General features: G+C 38.7%; 1 protein-coding gene across 6 annotated transcripts in view; it reads right to left on the reverse strand.

Moving 5' to 3' along the window:
- The window catches only part of LOC142335132 (uncharacterized), a 190,326-nt gene that overhangs the window by 142,086 nt on the left and 27,199 nt on the right, over positions 1-21,041 (reverse strand). For 5 of the 6 annotated variants that reach the window (XM_075383543.1, XM_075383561.1, XM_075383526.1 and 2 more), the window contains 2 exons: positions 5,889-6,089; positions 5,020-5,155 (listed from right to left, as the gene is read on the reverse strand). The gene's annotated coding sequence lies outside the window, so the exon portion shown is untranslated. The remainder of the gene's footprint in view (positions 1-5,019; positions 5,156-5,888; positions 6,090-21,041) is intronic. The other variant, XM_075383535.1, reaches the window with a different exon arrangement.

Consider the following 21,041-nt stretch of genomic DNA (forward strand, 5'->3'; position numbering starts at 1 on the left):
AATTGTTGAAAAGATCTGTTCAGAGGTCACTTCGGTCTGGGGATGGTCTTATCAGAGGTCATTTCTGCCTGGGTTGTCAGAGGTTAATTTCGTCGGGCACGGTCTGATCAGAGGTCAGGTCCGGATGGCACCCAACCCGGGTAGTCAAGTCAAAGAAAATTATGCCCCACTATAGCACCTTCATCAGAAGTTTTTCTAAGTTGAACCATCTGAACTCAGATCATAAACCTTATTTTGGCGCCGTCTCAACATAGACGTTGCCTTCAGTTTTTAGATAAATATTTAAAATTGTAGTACACATGCCGTTCACAAAGGTGAACAAGGAAATGGTTACGTAACTTGAGCATGGATTTGAGAAATAAAAGCTTTGTGGGCATAATAGGAGAGAGGAAACGAAGGGTGATTAGGCTACAATTGCCCAATGTATAAGTATGTATACTACCATACCCCCTCGCTCTGTTATCGTGTTCATGTCTGTATGTTTTGGTGGTTGTTTTTACCAGAGCTTGGAATTTTGGCCGACAGGGGCTTGAGCCGACATGGTAAATGAGTAGTTATTCATCCGACAGCTTAATTCTGATTGGTCGACAAATCTGATTGGTCAAAAATATCACTAGTTCGTTTAAACAGAGTCGGCTGGTCGTCGGCTTAAATTCTTATTTTTGGTTGTCGGCTAAAACGACTATCGGCCAATTCGGCGGTGGCTAGTTGTATTATTACGGCTATTAGTGTTCTTTGCGATTTAGACTAACAAACAAACGGAGCAGCTCAAAAGACTAAAAAGAAGAAATGAGAGGAAAAGAGAAGAGGGAAAGACACTGAAAAGAGAGGGAATAAGAGAGTGAAGGTAAGAAGAAGTCTTGATAGCCCTAATAGTAATCTTAAGAAGACTAATAACTATTATTTTCCCAATTTTGGGGAATTCACTTTGAATTGCCCCCTCCCCATTGCCCAAATGGCCGACTGAAGCTTTAGCCGACAATTAAAAACGGCGAAATTTCGCATTGCTCATCACAATTCGCGAACTACGATTGGTCAACTTTTATCCAGTATGAATTTCCGTCGGATAGTCATTTCAAATCTTTAAGCATCCGTTTCTATAAGGTTTCTGTTTATTACAACAGATTTATACAAAATCTGAAAAAAAAACTTAGGCTTCAAGAAGCACTAGTTTGTAATGTTAGCAAGGGCTGACGCGAGGTACAATTAGAATTGGAGGACGATGGTAGAGCTGAACGGAGCAGAATGTCATAATATGAGATTCAAAGCCGAATATTTCCCCGTTCTCTGATTGGTTGACCTTAAACTCATTACTTTGGAGGCAGTTGTTTTGGGGAAAATACTTACAAAATGGTGCAACGAAGGTGTGTCCGTGGTTTCGTCAATTTTCCCATTCGGTTCTGCGGCCGTTCGGCTCTAATTCCTAGTTCCATTAGAAGTAAAATGAACAATTGTATAGTTAAAGGTGCTAGGAATATTGGCACACTGGGGGTTTAGCCGACAGTTTTATTCTGATTGGTCGACAAATCTGGTTGGTTAATTTACCTAGATTGTTCAACCATTTCAACTGATGTGCGGTCGGTCGAGTTGTCGGCCTGAATGGTCAATTGGGGGTAAGCCCACCCCCCCCCCCCCCCAAGTTGCTAATCCCCCTGTCGGCCAATTGGGCGAAAGATGGTCGGAATATTCGGTGTGCTTATTCCTAATTCATTCATTTTCAGACATAATTGTCTTTTTCGTTGTCTGTGTTCTTTGCAGTACTGTCATTAGTCATTGGTCTTCAAAAAGTACCCCCCCCCCCACCCCACCCCCACCTGGTCCGTTAACCCTAGACATCATCACCCACCTCTGCTCTACCCAAATATACAATAACCCCACCCTTACTCCCTGTTCATTTACACAACTTTGCCGAGCTATTGTAGTATCCCCTCCTTCTCCCCCTCGCTTTAGGATGGGCTTTTTAAAGACCCTTTTGACTTGGCCTTTTTTGAGTAATACAATTGCTCCTTTCATGGGCTAGGAATTAAAGCCGAACATGCGCTGAGCCGAATGAGAAAAACGATGAAGTTACAACCACGCACAGACCTTCGTTACCTTATGTATGTATGTTTCTTTAAAAAACTGCCTTTAAAATGATGTTTTTGAAATCGATCAATTCTCATTTCGCAGCTTTCTGCTCTGCGCGCGTTCTGCTCTGCCGGCGTCCGTCATTACTTACTCAATGGGGTTTATATTGTCCGACAGGGCGATTAACCGAAGAGGAGAAAATCAGAAATTCAGCCGACAACTTCATTCTGATTGGCCAACAGATCTGATTGGTCAAAATATCCAGATCATCCAGCCATTGAAATTAGTGTGCGGTAAGGTTGTCGGCTTAACTTGGCATATTCTGATTATCGGCTAAATAACCTGTCGGCCAATTTGGCGACCGACAACTGTAATAGAATGCCTTGGAGTGGGATATTACTTGGGGATTACCCCAAAATGTACAACATATCCCTTGCTTCCCGTAAATCCAAAACAATCCAATCAAATAATTTCCACCGCCATTACTACCCTCGCATGCGACTATCATAATATACCTGTCTATCTGTGCAGATTTAAACTAATTCTTAACTATGTTTCCAGTTTGGTTGTCATTGGGTAAATAAAGCAATACTAAATGATCGAAAACGCTGGTTTTGAAAAAGTAAGACGCTCCTGAATCCTGCATGAGTTCATCAATTTCAATGAAAAAAAGAAAGCCCACATTAATTCTATATCTCATTGGCAAATTGCACTTTTGATTTGAGTAGACAGCTGATGGCCTTCATGACTTTGAAAACTATTGTTTTTTTTTAAAAAAAAACATTTTCTAACTTCGCATTTTTGTTCTTTTCTGTCAGTTTGTTACACAGCATCGTTAATTACAGGTCACATATGACAATTTTGTTTTTGAGGGATGATCGATGATGATAGTGTACAGAATCTAATTTTCTTAAAGAACTCTTAAAATAATTGTTTTCGAAAAACCCAAATACTACAAAATTTTGCACTTTTTCCTCTTTTTTGTCTTCTTATGACTTATTCCTATTAATGAAAAGTCGCATACCAGATTATTGGCGATGCGGAACGCTCAATTGAACATATTTTGAGGGGCAAAACATGGCTTTACGGCTTCGACAGCGTTTTCTCGCAAGTTTTAATTGAATTTTTGTTTGTTGTCTCTATTTCTTTTTGTAACCACATAAAACAATTAATGATGACAGGTCTTAATGCCCTCCTGTAGAGACGTTTCTGATCATAAGCATGTTGGATGTTTTCAATTGCTATTAAATGGTTTTCATTGATTTGAAGCTATTTGTTTTTAAAATTACACGACAATTTTTTTTACTTTGCTGTTTTTTTGCTCTTTTTGTCTAATTGTTACCGAGCATTATTATGGTTATTATGGAGTCGTCCCATTTCTGTTCTAGTGTTTTATAAATTATTTTGTTTAGTTTTAGTATTATCTGACGCTATTTTGACCTTGTTAACAATTTTTCTTTTTAAGAAAATGGACTCAAGTTTTGAATGTAATTGTTGTTTGATTTTGTTGTTCGTTTTGACTTGCTTTTTTAATAATGGCTGAACTCATCAGTCTAATGCGTTTTTTTAACTCCACTGAGTTATTTGCGTTGGAAGCAATTTTTTGTGACACATTTTTTTCGAAATATAATTTTTGGGGGTTTTCTGTCTTTTCATCACTTGGTTGATGTTTATGCCAAAAAAATGGATGAGCGGGGTCGGAACTTTACGTTCAAACGCACATTAGCGAGCCTCCTTGTAAAGTTTTAGAATCAATTATTTTAATTAAAATCAAAATTTTCGCATAAAATTAAACTCTCTGTGCTTGGGTCTGTCTTCATAAAAAGTTTTCAATTTCTGATTATTTTCTGGACATGTCCCGCTCTGTTGGTTTTGTAATCAGAAATTAAATTTTCGTTTGACGTACTTTTGTTGCAGTCCAGACTTTTTCCGTAAAATTGATATTTTGATTACCAAAAGCTAATTTTTTATTTGCTTTTTTTTCTGCTCATATATTTTATCCGCAATTGATTATAGTAAGACGAAAACTACGGAAGCAGTTTAATGCAGCAGACAGTAATACTACATTTGTGAATAATTCTCAAGTCTAGAAACAGGCTGTTCTTGGAAAACTTCTCGGAATACGAAGCCAGCTGGGAATAACTCTCGGTCGTAATTTTTCTTTCTCATTTGATATGGTTTTGATCAGTAATTGTAGCACTAGAAAATTAGGATTGCAACAAAATTACATATTAAATAAAAATAAAATTTGGCCGTTATTTCTGCTAGTCTTTTTAGACCACAATGAGTTCTCTTTGACGAACAAGCCCAGGTTGAATTGGAAGTCAATCTACCTTAATTAAAAATTTTTGATAATTATAAATAACTGTTTCATATAAAAACAAAGATCGGATGCAACGATGAGAAAAGATAGTAACTTTAACAACAAATGGTGTAAATTCAACTGATGAGTAGTAACGCCCTCCTTAAAACATTTTTTTTCAAAATAGGATTATTTGAAGAATTCTTTCGAAACTGAATGTTACTCATGTATTTTTGGATCCTCTAAGATTGAAATATATTCTTTATGTCGGTCATTTTTTTTTCAAATTGAGCCGCAAAATGGTCGCCAGTTGCGCAGAAATTTCCTGAAACAAAAAATTATATCGCCAATTGTCGATAATTTTGCGCAAATTGATAAAATCAGTTCGAGCTATTTGGCATAATACTTGGAAATATTAAAAAAGAAGCTGAAAGTCAGAAAGATCGCCTTTGTGAAAGTTTTGGCTTCTGTATTTTAAATATTGAAATTAATAATGGGAATACGGGTATCTTAACTCATTGTTCAGTTTTTTTTCTAGTGGCCAGTTTCTAGTTACTAGCAGAGACTCTATCGCAAGAGTTGTTTAGAGCCAAGTACTTCCATTTCTGTCATTCTGTCTCAACAATTGCATAAATTTTGCTAACACGTACCAGCAAACAAGTCAGTTTGCAATATCTGTTTGCAGGTATTTGAGCATTTTCAGTTGTTGGAGCAGGCGTGTTGGGAATTCTGGGAGATGAATTTTCGGTCTTTCCCATTAACCACCCAGATTACAGGTCAGATAACCTAAAACCATCTTTCTCCCCCAATCATGGTAGATAAACCATAATGGGGGCTATAGTTTCATGGGGACAATAATGGTAAAGACCCCATTTATTTGAGATTGACTTCAAATCCTTCTAGCGGGTTTAAGAAATCGGATGAGTAAATCAGGTGTGGGGGCGGTGGAATATGCAGATTTCTGAGGTTGGTAATGTCTAGTGAGCTACAAAATTTTTAAAATTTTTTGCTCGTTTTGGTTAATTTTGGCCTCGATTGTTTTTATCTTTCCAACTACCATTTTTTCTAAAAAAATTTTCAGAAATCTGCACCAAAAAATGCACTCCTTTTACGGAGATAAAAACAGGCTTGCGCAAAAGCTGTCGAAATTTTGAGCTCGAGAAAAGTTAACTCTTGGCATTATATTGGATTATCAATTTGGATATGGCATTATGGCGCATTGTATGATTCGAAAACCCAAGATCCTTGTGTGCTACACAATCTGTTCTGGAATCTATACTCAGATAACTGGTTTTATAGATCATTTTCCAGTTTTTTCTTAATTCTAGTGGCTGACATTCATTTATGCGGTTTGTTTGGAGCTAAGTAGTTAGTTTTTTCTTTCTGGACAAAAAAAAATTTGTCGCGATTTTGTTAATATGAACCAGAAAACAATAATAAGAGTTAGAGCACTTCTTTTATTGGTCAAAGAAGACTTGAGCAAAAGATGTAGAAATTTTCGACCTGAAGAAAAGTTAACTTTTGGCACTCTTTTGATGATTTGAATATTTCTCAAGAAATGATCCACTTCACCCTCTGGCAGTTCTGATATTTGTCTAGGGATAATATTTTTTGTATAAATCGAGAATCCGAAGAGGAAGAATCTAATGGCAAACGGTTTACATTCCAAGAATTTGGATGACAGGCAAATGTTCAAAAATGTTGGTCAACGTTTTAACGTCTCCATTTGCCTCAATTGGTGTCAAGTTTTGGCACAAATAACATTTCCACTGCGGATCTGCCTCATAACTATATGAAAAATGTCAACAAATTGTTGGATTGGTTATTTGAGCTAACGGTTTCGTACAAGATTATAAAGTTCAAAAAAAATTCATCTTCTCACAAATGTATCCTTTATAAAAAATCTTTTTTTCTATTCGAGTTAGATAACGTATAAAACTTGAACTTCAGGGAAACGATAAAAGAAAAATCTTTATTCAAGATAACAATACGTATTTTTCAACGATAGGCTCTTATTCGATCACACATAACAATCCTCCAGATCGTGCACAAAAAATATCTAAAGTAACACTGGCGGCAAAAAGGCCAGACAGGACCTGTAGCCTTTATAAGCCAATAGAGATCAATTCAGCTCATGTGTGACGTAATTTGGCCTTGCTGTGGCCTTAAAGTTAAATCATTCAATGGGTTTTGTTATTCTTATATTTTTATATCTAAGTCCTCTTAGTCTAAATCGGGCTAGTTTAGATTAAAACCGCTCTCAATCAGTTCCTTGCTCAAGGCACATGTATTAGAACACGGATTTTGCTTCATAGGGTTCCACATGGTTGGGGTTCGAACCAACTGGCCTTAGATTGAGAGTAGAGTACTATACTAACTGCGCTACGGTTACTTGTTTTGGTACGCATACAATTTTAATATACTCACTTACTTTTGTCGCTGCCTACAATTCTCCCAGGCTTGTAATTTGTGTTTAGAACGTCCTCCGGCCCCAAAAATGATTTACCAAAAAATGGAATTAATTTAACAACGGGTCTGACATAGTTACCGGATTAGTTCTTATTTAGTCGGAACGGGCAAAGCCATTGTCACCAAAGCAAAGTTTTTCGATACGTTTTAGAGGAAAGTGGCCTCGGGGAAATGAGTCTTTGGCGAGCCGTACCAGATCTCCTGATTTTAGCTCATCTGCAGCGGCTTTTGCCCATTTACTGCGAGGGTTCAGAGCCGGTACGTACCCATGCAACCATCGATTCCAAATTGAGTCGGCATATGATTGGGCCCGGACGTACCGTTTTCTGTGATCAAAGTCTTCACTTTCAACTAATGAAGGCAGCATACTAGGACGAAACCCGAGTAGGAAATGATTTGGAGTAATTGCGTCCATTTGTTATGGGTAATTGCTGAAAGAAGTGAGCGGCCGGTTGTTGAGTGTCATTTCAACTAGACAGAATGTTGATTGAAGCACCTCGTCAGTCAATTGTCGGTTACCGAGAACAGAGTACCACCATGATGAGGGGAAGATGGAGTGTTAAAGTGCCACTTAAAACCTTTTTGTGACATTTTGCTTGCAATCGTTTGCTGGTTTAAAGCTTTAAAGCAGGCTGAAAAGTTGTGCTCGGCTCCATTAAAGTTTGTTCCATTGTCTGACCGTAGAACTTGCGGTGGCGCTCTTTGTGCGATGAATCTTTCTTTCCCCATAACACAAGAGCTGGTATCCATAGAATTAAGGACTTCAATATGGTGTGCTCGAGTTGTAAGGCACGTGAAAAGGAACCCCCAACGCTTCTCACTTGAACGCTTGACGGCAACATAGAACGGTCCGATGTAGTCTATCCCTGAGTTGGAGAAAGGAGGATTACCATAGGACAGACGCTCGACTGGTAGATCCGCCATCATTGGCTCCACTGTGTCTGCACTACGCTTTCGACATAAAATGCAATTGTGTTCGATTGACCTCAAAAAAGGACGAAGCCTGATGATAGCGAAACGGCCCTGGATGAAAGCTCGTAAGAATACAACACCTTCGTGGTGGTGTTCCTGGTGTTCTTTCAAAAGAAACATTTTTACTGCAGGATGGCGGCTATCTAAAATAATGGGGTGTTTGAGGTCATAGTCCGCCTCGACCAAACGTTTCAATCGGCCGGTTGATCTAATCCAGGTGTTTGGGCCAATGACAATGAAGGGCGAGAATGGTACCATGCGACTCTTCTTGTTAATTTGTTTACCATCAGAAAAAAGTTTTTGCTCAACTGGGAAATATTCCGACTGCATTAGAAACTGAAGCGTAGCCTCAGCTACTCGAAGTTCATCAGGATTGCAAATAATGCAACCTGGTGTACGATATGAAGCATGTTTAGGGTGTATACGGAGGAGATAGGCTGTAATTCGAACTAATTTGTTGAAAGAACTGTACCTATCAAATTCAAAAAGTTTTTTCAAGATGCATTGTATTGACTTTAAACGCCACTTCTGGTTCGGTTACATCTTTTTTCGAATTGTACTAGGATGGTTTTGTTTGAAGGCTATCTCTTATGCTTGTGCTGGGTCGAAAAGGGAAGTGAGAAGTCAACAAAAAGCTTGGCCCTGTTAACCAATCACTTGTTCGTAAGTTTTCAGCTGACATGCCTCTAGTTCTAGCGTCGGCTGGGTTGTCTGCGGTTGACACATGGAACCATTGATCAACTGTTGTCGACTCTAGAATTTCAGAAACTCTGTTAGCACCAAATGCAACAAATATAGGTTGCTTGTCGAGTGAGCCCAGACACTGTAGGACAGTGGTGCTATCAGTCCACATAAAGATTCTGCTCAAAGGAATTGTAAGGGCTTTAGTTATGACAACTTTCAACTGTGTCGCCAGGAGGGTGGCATGTAATTCTAGTTTAGGAACAGTTAAATACTTCAAGGGGGCAACCTTTGTTTTTCCAAGAACAAAAGCAATTTCGGTGCGTTCTAGACTTCTTGATTTTACTTTGACCCTGAGAAAGGCAACTGAACTAAAGACATCGTGCGAGCTGTCTCTGAAAACATGAAGCTCCAACTGATCAAAAGCTCCGGAGAAGAAACTTCTAGGAATAGTTAGGTTGCGTAATTTAGGCAGATCTGAATTCCAGATTCGGAACATATTCATCATTTCAATAGGCAAGGCGTTTTCCCAGTTTTGGCCGTTTAGTCTCCAAATGTCCTTCAACAGTCGAGCAGTAACCGTGAATAGCGCGACCAACCCAATGGGTCGTAGACTTTCGCTACTAGGCTGAGGTCAAGCGTTGCGTGACCTTGTTGCTTTCGTCGCACTTCGTGCCTCGGCTAACGACTAAATTATCCTTTCGATGGTCCCATTTTAGACCCAGAACTCGTGAGGAAGCTTCTTCATCAGAAACTGGGATCACTTTAGGTTGACATAATTGGTCATTGTTTTCAATTTCATCGAGTAAGTGTGGTGTGTTGCTTATAAATTTTTTTAGCTTGAATCCTCCCAACTTCGAAAAAACTCAACGGACTTTTTGGATCTACTTCGTGTAGCGTTTCTAGAGAATCCAAATAGTCGTTGATTTAGAACTTATCTAATACAGCTTGCGCAGCATGGGGGAACTTACGAATGTTGTCTTTTGCTGTTTTCTGAAGCACAAAGATCGCGCAAGTTGCCGAATCCTTCGCACCAAATACTTGTCGGCCGTATTGGTATACCATAACTCCTGATGATAGGTCCTCCCGCCACAAAAATCAGATCGGAAGGTGAGGCAGGTCTGATCGGAAAGTGGAACGCCCTCTTGAAGAAACATACCTTCCATATCGGCGGAGACGTCATACTAATGCTGCCTAAAATAGATGAGTTTGAATGAAACGGTGGAGTAGGTCAGGGTCAGTCAGTAACGATTTATTTAAGGAAGTTCCGTGGAAATTGGCAGCACCGTTTAATACCCTTCTAATTTTTCCAGATTTATTTGGATTTATTACGGGGTGATGTGGTAAGTAAAACTCGCGTTTGGATCGTTGACTGGGATGTTTTGAGTTTTCTATTTGAAAAACGTATCCCTTCTCGACATCATCATTTAAGTTTTTTGAACATTGAGACCAAAGTTCTTCGTCCTTAGAAAGCCTCTTCTCGAGAGACTTTAGCTGCACAAGCGCTGAGTAATAGTTGTTTGGTAAGTCGAGGTCGTCATTAGCCCAGAGCATTCGGATTTGGTATCTTTGACCATCGTGCGGTGTCGTTTCTTCTAAGGTTTCGACAGCTCTGTGGTCCGCTGATGATCTTGGGTCATCTTCTTTCTTTGCACCGTAAGACTCCAATTCGTACCAGGTTTTTAACTGCTCCACTAAATCTTGTTCTGGCTCAATAATAGCTTTGAAGCAGGACGAAACAATATTAGAGCTTGAAGGCAGTGGACCACGCAACACCCATCCTATTGGTAGGCGGACGGCAACGGGAGAGCTTTTTGATTCACTTTCAAAATACTCAATCGGTCGAATGGCGTGGTGTAGGTCCTGGCCTAGAATCATTTCGATATTCGAATAGCTATACTGAACGGGATCCAGAACGCAAAAATACGAGTAGGTTTCTTGCAATTGGGGAACGTCCACTATATCAGAACCATTGCTTAAGTTTTCTCTAATATATGGACTAACCGGGACACTTTCACAAGTGCTTTCTCCTATCGGTTTATCGGTTTTACTGTGACATCTGTCACAAGTGTATCAATTGTTTGCTGTGTGTTTCTTCTGCAAACCGTTAACCTGAGACTTTTACCTTTAAGTTTATGACGTTCAATTGCAGCATTGGAAATCCACGCATGACTACAAGCGGGATCACATAACGCAAAAACTTTTGTTTTCTCATCAGTGGGGCTAATTAATTCAACCTGTTTCACTTGTAGAAGACCTTTTACGTCCGATAGTGAGAGGAAAGAGGACGAGCTACTCTGAGTCGGTACTTCCTTCGTGCCACCAACTGTCACTTTGGATGACGACTATGTAGTTGTAGCATTGTTAGCTTTACTTCCTTTCTTAAGCAAAAAATTGTGTGAGCTAGTGCAACCGGAATGTTTACATTTTCTGGGGTTGGGGCAATTTCTAAACTGATGTGATCTTTTCAAGCAAGAGAAGCAGAGCCTACTCTCAGTGACAATTCTAGTTCTTTGTGTTGGGTTCTCGCGTGTAAATTTTGAACATCGCCACAAAGTATGGTCAGCCTTACAATGAGGGCAAGGTTCATCCATGATGGGTCTTGGAGTTTAATTTTTCGTTTATGAGTTAGTTTATTTTGAACTAGATGCAAAAAATTTTGATGATGTTTTGGTTTTTGACGAAAAAGGCGGCTCTTCAGGTTTTGTTTTGAACTTGGCTGTTTTCATGCGGTCATGAGTGTCAGATTTCATCTGCAGCCAATCATTGAAATGCAGCAACGTTGGAGAGTCCCATTGGTTCCTCAAAATGTGTGAGCACCAAGATTCATTACGATTTGGCGGCAGCTTATCGGCAGCTTGATTTACTAAAGACTAACTTTGAGGATCGGCATCATACGATATTGAACGAAACACGCCAACCAGACTAGATACTACCGACGCATAGGCAATAATGTTTTTCGGAGTTATGCATCTTTAGTGGGGCTGGTTGTTCATCTTATCCAGGTGAGAACAAAAATGGGCTGTAGTTTGCCGAATTTTCTTTCCAATACTTTGATTGCGTCATTGCGAACCGTTCTATGGACTTCTTCGATTTTACAGTTGAAAGTCCGTTCAAATAGGTCAACTTGGCAGCATCTGAGAGATTCTGGGAATCTATCGCACTTGTGAATTGTCCTATCCATTCGTGCCAAAAAAATGGGTCTCCCCTGTAATTGGCAAGGTTCCATTTAGGCAAAGGATTGAGATGACTAGAAGTTATCGCGTCAGCTAAATCTTTCACATTGAATGACAGTTTTAATTGAGGTATCTGTGCTGCGGGGAGAGGCGTTAAAGCGTTTGAGGGGTATATGGGCATCGTGAGTTGATGAGAAAGAGGCGTTGGAGCTGCATGTTGTTGCAAAGGTGCTGACAATGATTTATTGGGATTTTGATGATATAAAGTTGTACCACCACTCGAAAACGATACCACAGGTTGGCTCATATTTGTGCTTGCCATTTGTTGTGCATTCACTTGGGAAACTGACTGGGCTATAGTATCTAAAGTTGGCATCTGACAATGCATTAAATTTGGTAGAATGTGGTTTGTCATTGGATAATAAGTCTGACGATGGTTCTGAATTAGGTTATGTCTACTCTAAACTTGCCATTTTGATTCTGAGTGTTGAATGGTTGGCTTAAGACAACATTTGTGTTGTTTGTATTTGAAACGACGTTTCGATTATTCGTGCTCTGATTCACAAAAATTGGAATGTGCATGGACTTAGCATCATATTTTTGTTTACGTTCACTGCTTGGGTCTGCTGTTGTTCAGAGTTATAGTGATTGGTATCATTTGACGTCAGATTCAACGCTTCACCCTTGGCAGAAGGATGATTAGGTCTAACGACATTGTCCGATAAATTCACAGCTACTTAAATGTTGTGACTGTCTGTTTGCAGATTTTCATCAGGTTGCTGCGCATGATTATTTCCCAAAAAACGGGAATACGATACCCCTCTGGGTGTTCGGACGAAGCTACTATTAGTGTTAGCTAATTGTGATTGATCGTGGAAACCTCCTAATGAGGCTTGTGGGATTTGAGTAATGTCCGTAAGGGATGGACCTATCTGCACGTCATTATGTTGCAAATTTTCAACTGGTACGAGATCTCGTGATCTACCAAAAAGTGGATTGATCTCTATCTGTGGAGCACCAATTCCTGGATTAGCAGCTCCTAAACTTCGTGGTTCTTGTGAAGGCATTTATTAGATCGCGGCAGACCTTGTGTTATTGGGGTTGGCACTGTTTACCCAATCAGTTACACGCTCAACAATATCAATAAGATTTGACGTCAGTTGCTTGTCAAGTTCGTTACCTAGGCTTTCATCCGAGGACTCAAATCACCTCGAGCTTGTTCACTTTGGCATCAAAAAGTCTTTTCCTGTTTTCTTTAATGATTGTGTTCAGCTCTAGTTGATTCTTTTGTTGAGCCAGTTTTAACTTATATTCGTTTTCTCTTTCTACCTCTTCTCGCTTGAGTTTTGCTATTAGGCGTTTTTGACTTGATGCCATCGAATTCGTCTTTGTACCTCTATTCGACGCTTTCCTCTGAATTTTGCTGGTACTCTGAGGTTCTGTGAGTGACTCGATGTATTGGCGCATCCTTATCACATACTTATCATGTGTTTCGCTTGCTTCCTTCAACCAGAGTTCCAAGTCCTCAGTGATTTGTGGTTTGTTAGGGTGTCGGGCGGCTAACAATTTTCACTGGTCATTTTTGTATATTGCTGTAGACAAAAAATCTTTGGTTTCGACTCGTGCTTTTCGTACAGCGCCTTCAATGGCTTCATCTATGCCTCTGTAAACTTCGTTTACGTTTAATTCGGCTTTATATCTTGCTTCAATCAATTTTGTTACTTGGGCTTCTATCTTTAGATATTTTTTAAATTGAAGTTCAATCAGAATGAACGGTTATGCACTCAACACATTTAGATTAAAATATTAAATAATGGAATACAATTAAAGGGCTAATTGTGTCTCAAATCAATCAGGGACGTAAGCGATGTGTTTTTTTTGTGATATATTGTTTCAAAATTAACGGGAAGGACGACGAGCTCAAATCAACGGCACCGCCACTAGCTAGGAGGAAACCACTGCCAAACTCTAGCCTTGCACTAAAGCTAGTCGCCGCTCGACAGCAGAATCCTTCCAGGAAAGCAATAGCCCTGTTAGCGCGAGATTTCTGACGTCACTGGTTCAGTCTCTTCGGACGCGTTTTCGTAATAAAACGATTAAAGTCGAAGCTATAGAACCTTACAATTGTTAGGGACTTGATCTCACAAGAGAATGGTAGATGTAATTGGGTGTAGTCGTTAACAACACCCGGGTCCTTTGCTTTGCGTTTTGAAAGCAAATCTTTTAAAACGTGCACTACAACAAAATCTGGTCGTTTGAGGGCTGCAAAGATATCGGAAGCTCCTTGCCGAGGGCAGTAGGCTGATGCGCTTATTTTGTTTTTAACAAGATTAAGCTCCTCAATCAACTCTTTTTCGGACAATGGGTTATGATTGTTGTTGTGATGAGGTGTTGAACTATTATTTATGGAGTCGTGCCAAATGATAACTTTGTCTGCGTGTGGGTACTCAACGCTTAACTTATACTGCCCAGTTTCCCTGTGCTTGAAAGCTTTGAAGCTCAAGCGAGGCTCAGCTATGGCAGATTTTACTTGACAAAACATTGAGGTTCACGCAAACTGCTTATTGTTCGACTGTGGGAGCTAGCACCAACAACAAAGAGCATTTGCTTTTATATTCGCTGTCATACAAAGTTATTGATGATCACTTTGTTTTCTGTTGAGTGAACACTAGGAAATTTTTCGGCCTTATGGACACCCGAAGGATTTTTATGCTAATGGATCACCCGAAAAATTTTCGGCAAATTGAATACCAGGAAATGTTTCGGCTAAATGAGCTCTCGAAAAATTTCGGCTAATTGAACACTGGGAAATTTTTCGGCTAAATGATCACTTGAAAAATATGCGGCTAATTGAACACTAGTTGTTTCGGCTAAATGAACACGCGAAAAATTTTCGGCTAATTGAAAACCAGGAAATTTTTCGGCTAATTGAACACTAGGAAATTTTTCGGGTAATTGAACACTTGAAAAATTTTTCGGCTAATTGAACACTAGGATTTTTTCGGTTAATTGAAATCCCAAAATATCTTCGGCTAACTGAACACCCAAAAATATTCGGCTAATTGAGTATCCATGTTACTCGGCTAATTGAGCAAACAATTTATTCGTCTAATTGAGCACTCAACGTAATTCGGCTAATTGAGCACCAAAGTTATTCGGCTTATTGAGCACTCAAAGTTATTCGGCTAATTGAGCATTCAACGTTATTCGGCTAATTGAGCACCCAAGTTTATTCAGCTAATTGAGCACCAAAGTTATTCGCCTAATTGAGCACCCAAGTTATTCGGCTAATTGAGCAACCAAGTTGTTCGGCTAATTGAGCACTCAGCGCTATTCGGTTAGTTTAGCACTCAAAATTTTTTCGGTTACTTGTTTCAAAGTTGGGGTCTGCCGCCATCGTGAATATGAGAAGCACCAAATAGAGATAGAGTTTACTTTGTCTAGAACGTTTAAGACTAAAGTTTTTTCTTGCAGTTTTTCCACACTTCCCTGCCTCAAAAGACACTGTCCTTACGAATGATCAATCCTCTGTGTGCAAGAGGACCAAAAACTGTCACTGACCCAGCCTCTGTTTGCCACAAGACCAATGACATTTACTAACTCGGGCTCTGTGCACCAGAAGTACCAATAGTAGTCACTGATCGTGCCTCTGTGCGCCAGAAGTCCCTATAGTAATCACTGACCATGCCTCTGTGCGTCAAATGCTCCAATAGCAGTCATTGACCCAACCTCGGTGCGCCAAAAGTTCAAATAGTAGTCACTGAACCAGCCTCTGTGCGTCAGAAGTACCAATAGTAGTCACTGACCCAGGCTCTGTGCGACCGAGCCTCTGTGCGCCAGAAGTCCCAACAAGAGTCACTGACCAAGCCTCTGTGCGTCAGAAGTTGGCGGAAAGCGGACGATGTAATCCTTAACCCAATTACTTTCGCTCGGTGGACCAAAAAATTCGAGCTAGATAACGTATAAAACACGAACTACAGGGAAAAGATAAAAGAACAATCTTTATTCAATCTTGTTGTGTGTGACGTAATGTGGCCTTGCTGTGGCCTTAAAAATAAACTATTCAATGCGTTGTGTTACTCTAATCATTTTATATCTAGGTCATCTTAGTCTAAATTGGGCTAGTTTAGCTTAAAACCGCTCTCAAACGGTTCGTTGCTCAAGGCACAGGCATTAGAATACGTATTTTGCTTCATAAGGTTCGACATGGGTTCCTAGGGTTCGTAGGGTGCTTAGATTGAGAATACAGTACTATACTATATGCGCTACGGTTACTTGGTTTTGGTACGCATACAATTTGAATATACTCACTTACTTTTTCCGCTGCATACAATTCTCGCTGGCTTGTAATTTGTGTTTACAACCTTTTCAAAAGCGAGAATTTGTTTTTGGTTTTTACTGCTTCACATTTACCCAAACGTTTTTCAAAAAGATTTCAACATTTGTTATTCTGACTTTCATAAATTGTACTTTTCGGGAAAAAAATTTCAGCAAACTAGATAGTCTTTCTTTTTAACTGAATATTGATATAGTCGAAATTCTTTTTAGTTCAAACCCTTGACATGGACATGAGACAAGCGCTCTTCAAGTTTTCAAAACGAAAGGTCTGTAAAGACAATTGACGAGAATCACAAAACATTAAGTAGTTTAAGGGAATGGCACTAAAAAATGGTACTGCCACGGAAACACACAAACAGACATTGAAAAATTTGTTTCATAAAAATAAAAAGGATTTTCGCAAATTTGGACAATTAGATATTTTTTTAACTAGTTTTGGGATCTAAGTAAACGTCGGCTAATTGAACACTAGAAAATTTTTCAGGTAATTGAACACTCGGAATTTTTTTTGGCTAATTGAACACCCGGAAAATTTTCGGCTAATTGAACACCTGAAAATATTCGGCTAAGTGAGAACACAGGTTATTCGGCTAATTGAGCACCCAAAGTTATTCGGCTGATTGAGCACCCAAGTTATTCGGGTAATTGAGCACCCAAGTTATTCGGCTAATTGAGCACCCAAGTCATTCGGCTAATTAAGCACTCAACGTTGTTCGGCAAATTGAGCACCCAATATTATTCGGCTAATTGAGCACCCAAGTTATTCGGCTAATTGAGCACCCAAAGTTATTCGGCTAATTAAGCACTCAAAATTTTTTTGTTTGCTTTTTTCTAAGTTGGGGTCTGCCGCCAGTATGAATATACGAAGCACCAAATAAAGATAGAGTTTTTTTTTGTCTGGAGCGTTTAAGACTAAAGTTTTGTCTTAAAATTTTTCCACACTTCCCTGCCCCAAAAGACACTGTCCGTACGAATGACCAATCCTCTGTGTGCAAGAAGACCAAAAACTTTCACTGATCCAGCCTCTGTTCGCCATAAGACCATTGGCAGTTACTATCTCGGGCTCTGTGTACCAGAAGTACCAATAGTAATCACAAACCTAGCCTCTTAGCGCCATAAGTACCAATAGAAGTCACTGACCCAGCCTCTGTGCGGCAGAAGTACCAATAGTAGTCACTGACCCAGCCTCTGTGCGCCAGAAGTCTCAGTAGTAATCACTGACCAAGTCTCTGTGCGCCAGAAGTTCCAATAGTAATCTTTGACCCATCCTCTGTGCTCCAGAAGTCCCAATAGTAGTCACTGATCCAGCCTCTGTGCGTCAAAAGTTCCAATAGCAGTCACTGACCCAGCCTCTGTGCGCCAGAAGTTGACGTAAAGCTGACGATGTAATCCTTAACCCGATTACTTTCGCTCGGTGGACCAAAATATTCGAGCTAGATAACGTATAAAACACGAACTACAGGAAAAGATAAAAGAACAATCTTTATTCAAGATATCATTACGTATTTTTCAACAATAGGCTCTTATTCGTTCACATGTAACAATACTCCAGTTCGTACACAATAGATATCTAACTTAACCCTGAGACAAAAAGGGCAGACAGTACCTGTTAGCTTTTTGTAAGCCAATAGAGACCAATTGGGCTCATGTGTGACGTAATTTGGCCTTGCTGTGGCCTTAAAGTTAAACCATTCAAGGCGTTTTGTTATTCTAATATTTTTTATATCCAAGTCATCTTAGTCTAAGTCGGGCTAGTTTAGCTTAAAACCACTCTCAAACGGTTTGTTGCTCAAGGCACATGTATTAGAACACGGATTCTGCTTCATAGGGTTCGACATGGTTGGGGCTCGAACCACCGGCCCTTAGATTGAGAGGACAGTACTGTACTAACTGCGCTACGGTTACTAGTTTTGGCCCGCATACAATTTTAATATACTCACTTACTTTTGTCGCTGCATTCAATTCTCGCTGGCTTGTAATTTGTGTTTACAACATTTTCAAAAGCAAACATCTTTTTCGATTTTTACTGCTTCACATTTACCCAAACGTTTTTCAAAAACATTTCAACATTTGTTATTCTGACATTCAAAAACTGTACTTTTCGGGAAAATAGTTTACAGCATACTAGATAATCTTTCTTTTTAACTGAATATTGATATAGTCGAAATTCTTTTGGTTCATACCCTTGACCTTGACATGAGAGAGGTGCTCTTCAAGTTTTCAAAACAAAAGGTCTATAGAGAAAAAGGACGCGAATCACAAAACATTATGTAGTTTAAGGGAATGGCACTAAAAAATGGTACGTCCACGGAAATACAAAAGAGTTGTTTCAAAAAATAAAAATGATTTTTGGAACTTTGGACAGTTAGATATTTTTCAGTAGTTTTGGGGTCTAAGTAAACGTAGTGCAAAACTGAGTGTAATTTTTATGTCATCTTCTTTTTTGCTTCAAAAAGCTATAAAAAATAACACAAATTAAAATTGTTTCGAAATTCTGGCTCGATAACATACTCTGATTCAGGTTGAAAAAAACGAACCTTGTCGACCATTTGCTTCCGCGGAAAACGCACTTTGAAATATTAGTAAACATTTTCTCACCAGCGTATCATTTCAATCAACGTTATCATTTTACCATGCATTGTAACTTTATTGACGCTCAAAATTGAATAATTATTCAAAATCAGTTTAATTGCTTTTTAAAATTTACCATCTGCCGGTCCATCTAAAAAATGGCAGTTCGATCAGAAAAAAGTCAAATTTATTACTGATAAAACCAGGGAGCATTGAAACAAAAAGGATTTTGTAGTTCATCGAAACATTTGCTGAATCTCTAAGAATCTGAAAAAATTTTTGATTTGTTTTTAAGTGCATGACTCACAAACAAGAAGCAATTTGCCTCACTGTGACAAAGCTGCATCTAGTCTAAAGTAATAGCATCATCTCTACAGTTTTTATGGAAAATTTGCTTATAGCAACGAGATTGCTCTCTTCAATACAAATATTGGCGGCAAGGTAGTTAAGATATAAAGAAACTAGAAACAAGTTTCTATCACCTAGTAACAGATGCTATAAAAAATTTGTGCAAACTGATCTGCTTTTCTTGTATATCGATAAGGGCAAATTCGAAAAAAAGATCGGTCTGTTTTTAATGGTGAAAATCATATGCAAATTAATAGCTTACCGAAAACAGCACATCTTCTGCGTCGATTTTATATAAAAATCTCGTAGGTTGCAACAAGTTACAACACAGCATTTTAAAGGGTGGAATGTTTCAGGATATCATTCAATACTGAGCCTAGGAAGGAGCCGTCAAGTAGAAGTATTTTGTTCGAGGCTATTTTTTGGCTGTTATAAAAGTTAAGTTCAAAAAAATTAGAGCAGATGATCACAGTAGATTCAGCCAAACATTTCAAAATATTTAAAAAGCTTCAATTGTCGAAAAATGCCAGTTCATGTGACAGTACAAAAACTAGAAGCTAACAGAAAAACATTTCAGGATTTAACCGCTACAGCGTTTTCAATAAAACATCTACAAAATGTACTGAAGGTACGTGTTCAGCATTGAAAACGAGTCAGTTTAAATTGAGAAGAATTCTTTTCGCCTGAATGACACATATACTTTTAACCGGAACTAACATCGAAGTTCTTTATTCGCTCGAAATGTTGAATAACTTATATGCCAAACTCAAACAAAAACAGCATAATATCCTAGTTGAATCCTAGTTGTGACATTCAGTGATTGTAGCTGAATATTTTTGTTGCGGTTGCGTTCTATTTTCGATCATCTGGAATAGAGCAGCAATTCCACTATCGCAATTACGAAGTGAATTTGTCTCATTAAGATTAGTGGAAAGCTGATTCGTTTCCAATTACTTCTTTGAAGGGGCTCATCAGAGACAAAATTTAGAGAGCAACCTCACTTTGTGAATCAAATCAGAAGAATGAATTATGCTTAAAAGGTGAGCCACATAAACAAATAATTGCTCAAGAGACTGGAGGTAAAGTTAGATCAAGTAAACAACATTTACTAAAGTCAAGGTAGCAATGGAACATCATTTCGTACAGAATTAACTGTGCCACATATCCGCCTCTTGAAATCAATAATTTCTTAACAATTATTTTTTTCAAACTTTAGTGAACTATTTGAATCGAATAATAACCATTGCGTATACATATATAAGTTATGATAAGAGTTCATTTTGCTTTGATTCCAAAATCCATAGTATTTGTGAGCATTTCGTGGTCGTTTTTGCAGTCAAGGTTGAAGGAGTGGACTGAGCGGACGAGAAGGATGTTGCATCACTACTTCGACGGGAAAAAGGCAATGGCTATGTTTACTTTCTGTCAGACATTGACTAAGAATTCGCTGAGGAAATACCAGAAATGTTATACGGCCGAAGATGGCGAATGCGTTCTTTTTTGAACGTCTAGAATAGAGCAGCAATTCGACTATCGCAATGACGTAGTGAAATTGTCTCAATCAGATTAGTAGAAAGCTGCCGCGTTTCAATTTTTTTTGAAGCGGCTCATCAGAGAAAGATTTGAGAGAGCAACCTGATTTTGAGAATAAAATCAGAAGAATTAATTATACTTAAAGAGTGGGTGACATAGACAAACAACTGCTCACGAGACTGGAGACAAAATTAGATCAAGTGAACACCATTTACTAATGTCAATGTAACATTGGAACGTAATTTAGTAAGGAATTATCTTCTGTGCCAAATATCCACCTCTTCAAATCAATAATTTTACAACAGATATTATTTACAAACTTTGGTGAACTATTTGAAACGAATAATAACCAATAACCAGTGCATATACCAACGTATGATAACAAGCAAAAGTTGTTTAATATATATATATATATATATATATATATATATATATATATATAGAAATTTTGACTGGTTATCATAACTAATAAATCTATATGCACTGGTTATCATAGCTAGTGATAGTAAAAATATGGAATTGTACTGTGTTTTAAGGTGATAATTTTTCCCGTCATTCATTGTGGCAAAAGTATGTATTCAAAA

This window comes from Convolutriloba macropyga, chromosome 1 (genome assembly GCF_964194025.1).
Source record: "Convolutriloba macropyga chromosome 1, txConMacr16.3, whole genome shotgun sequence".
Lineage (NCBI taxonomy): Eukaryota > Metazoa > Xenacoelomorpha > Acoela > Convolutidae > Convolutriloba > Convolutriloba macropyga.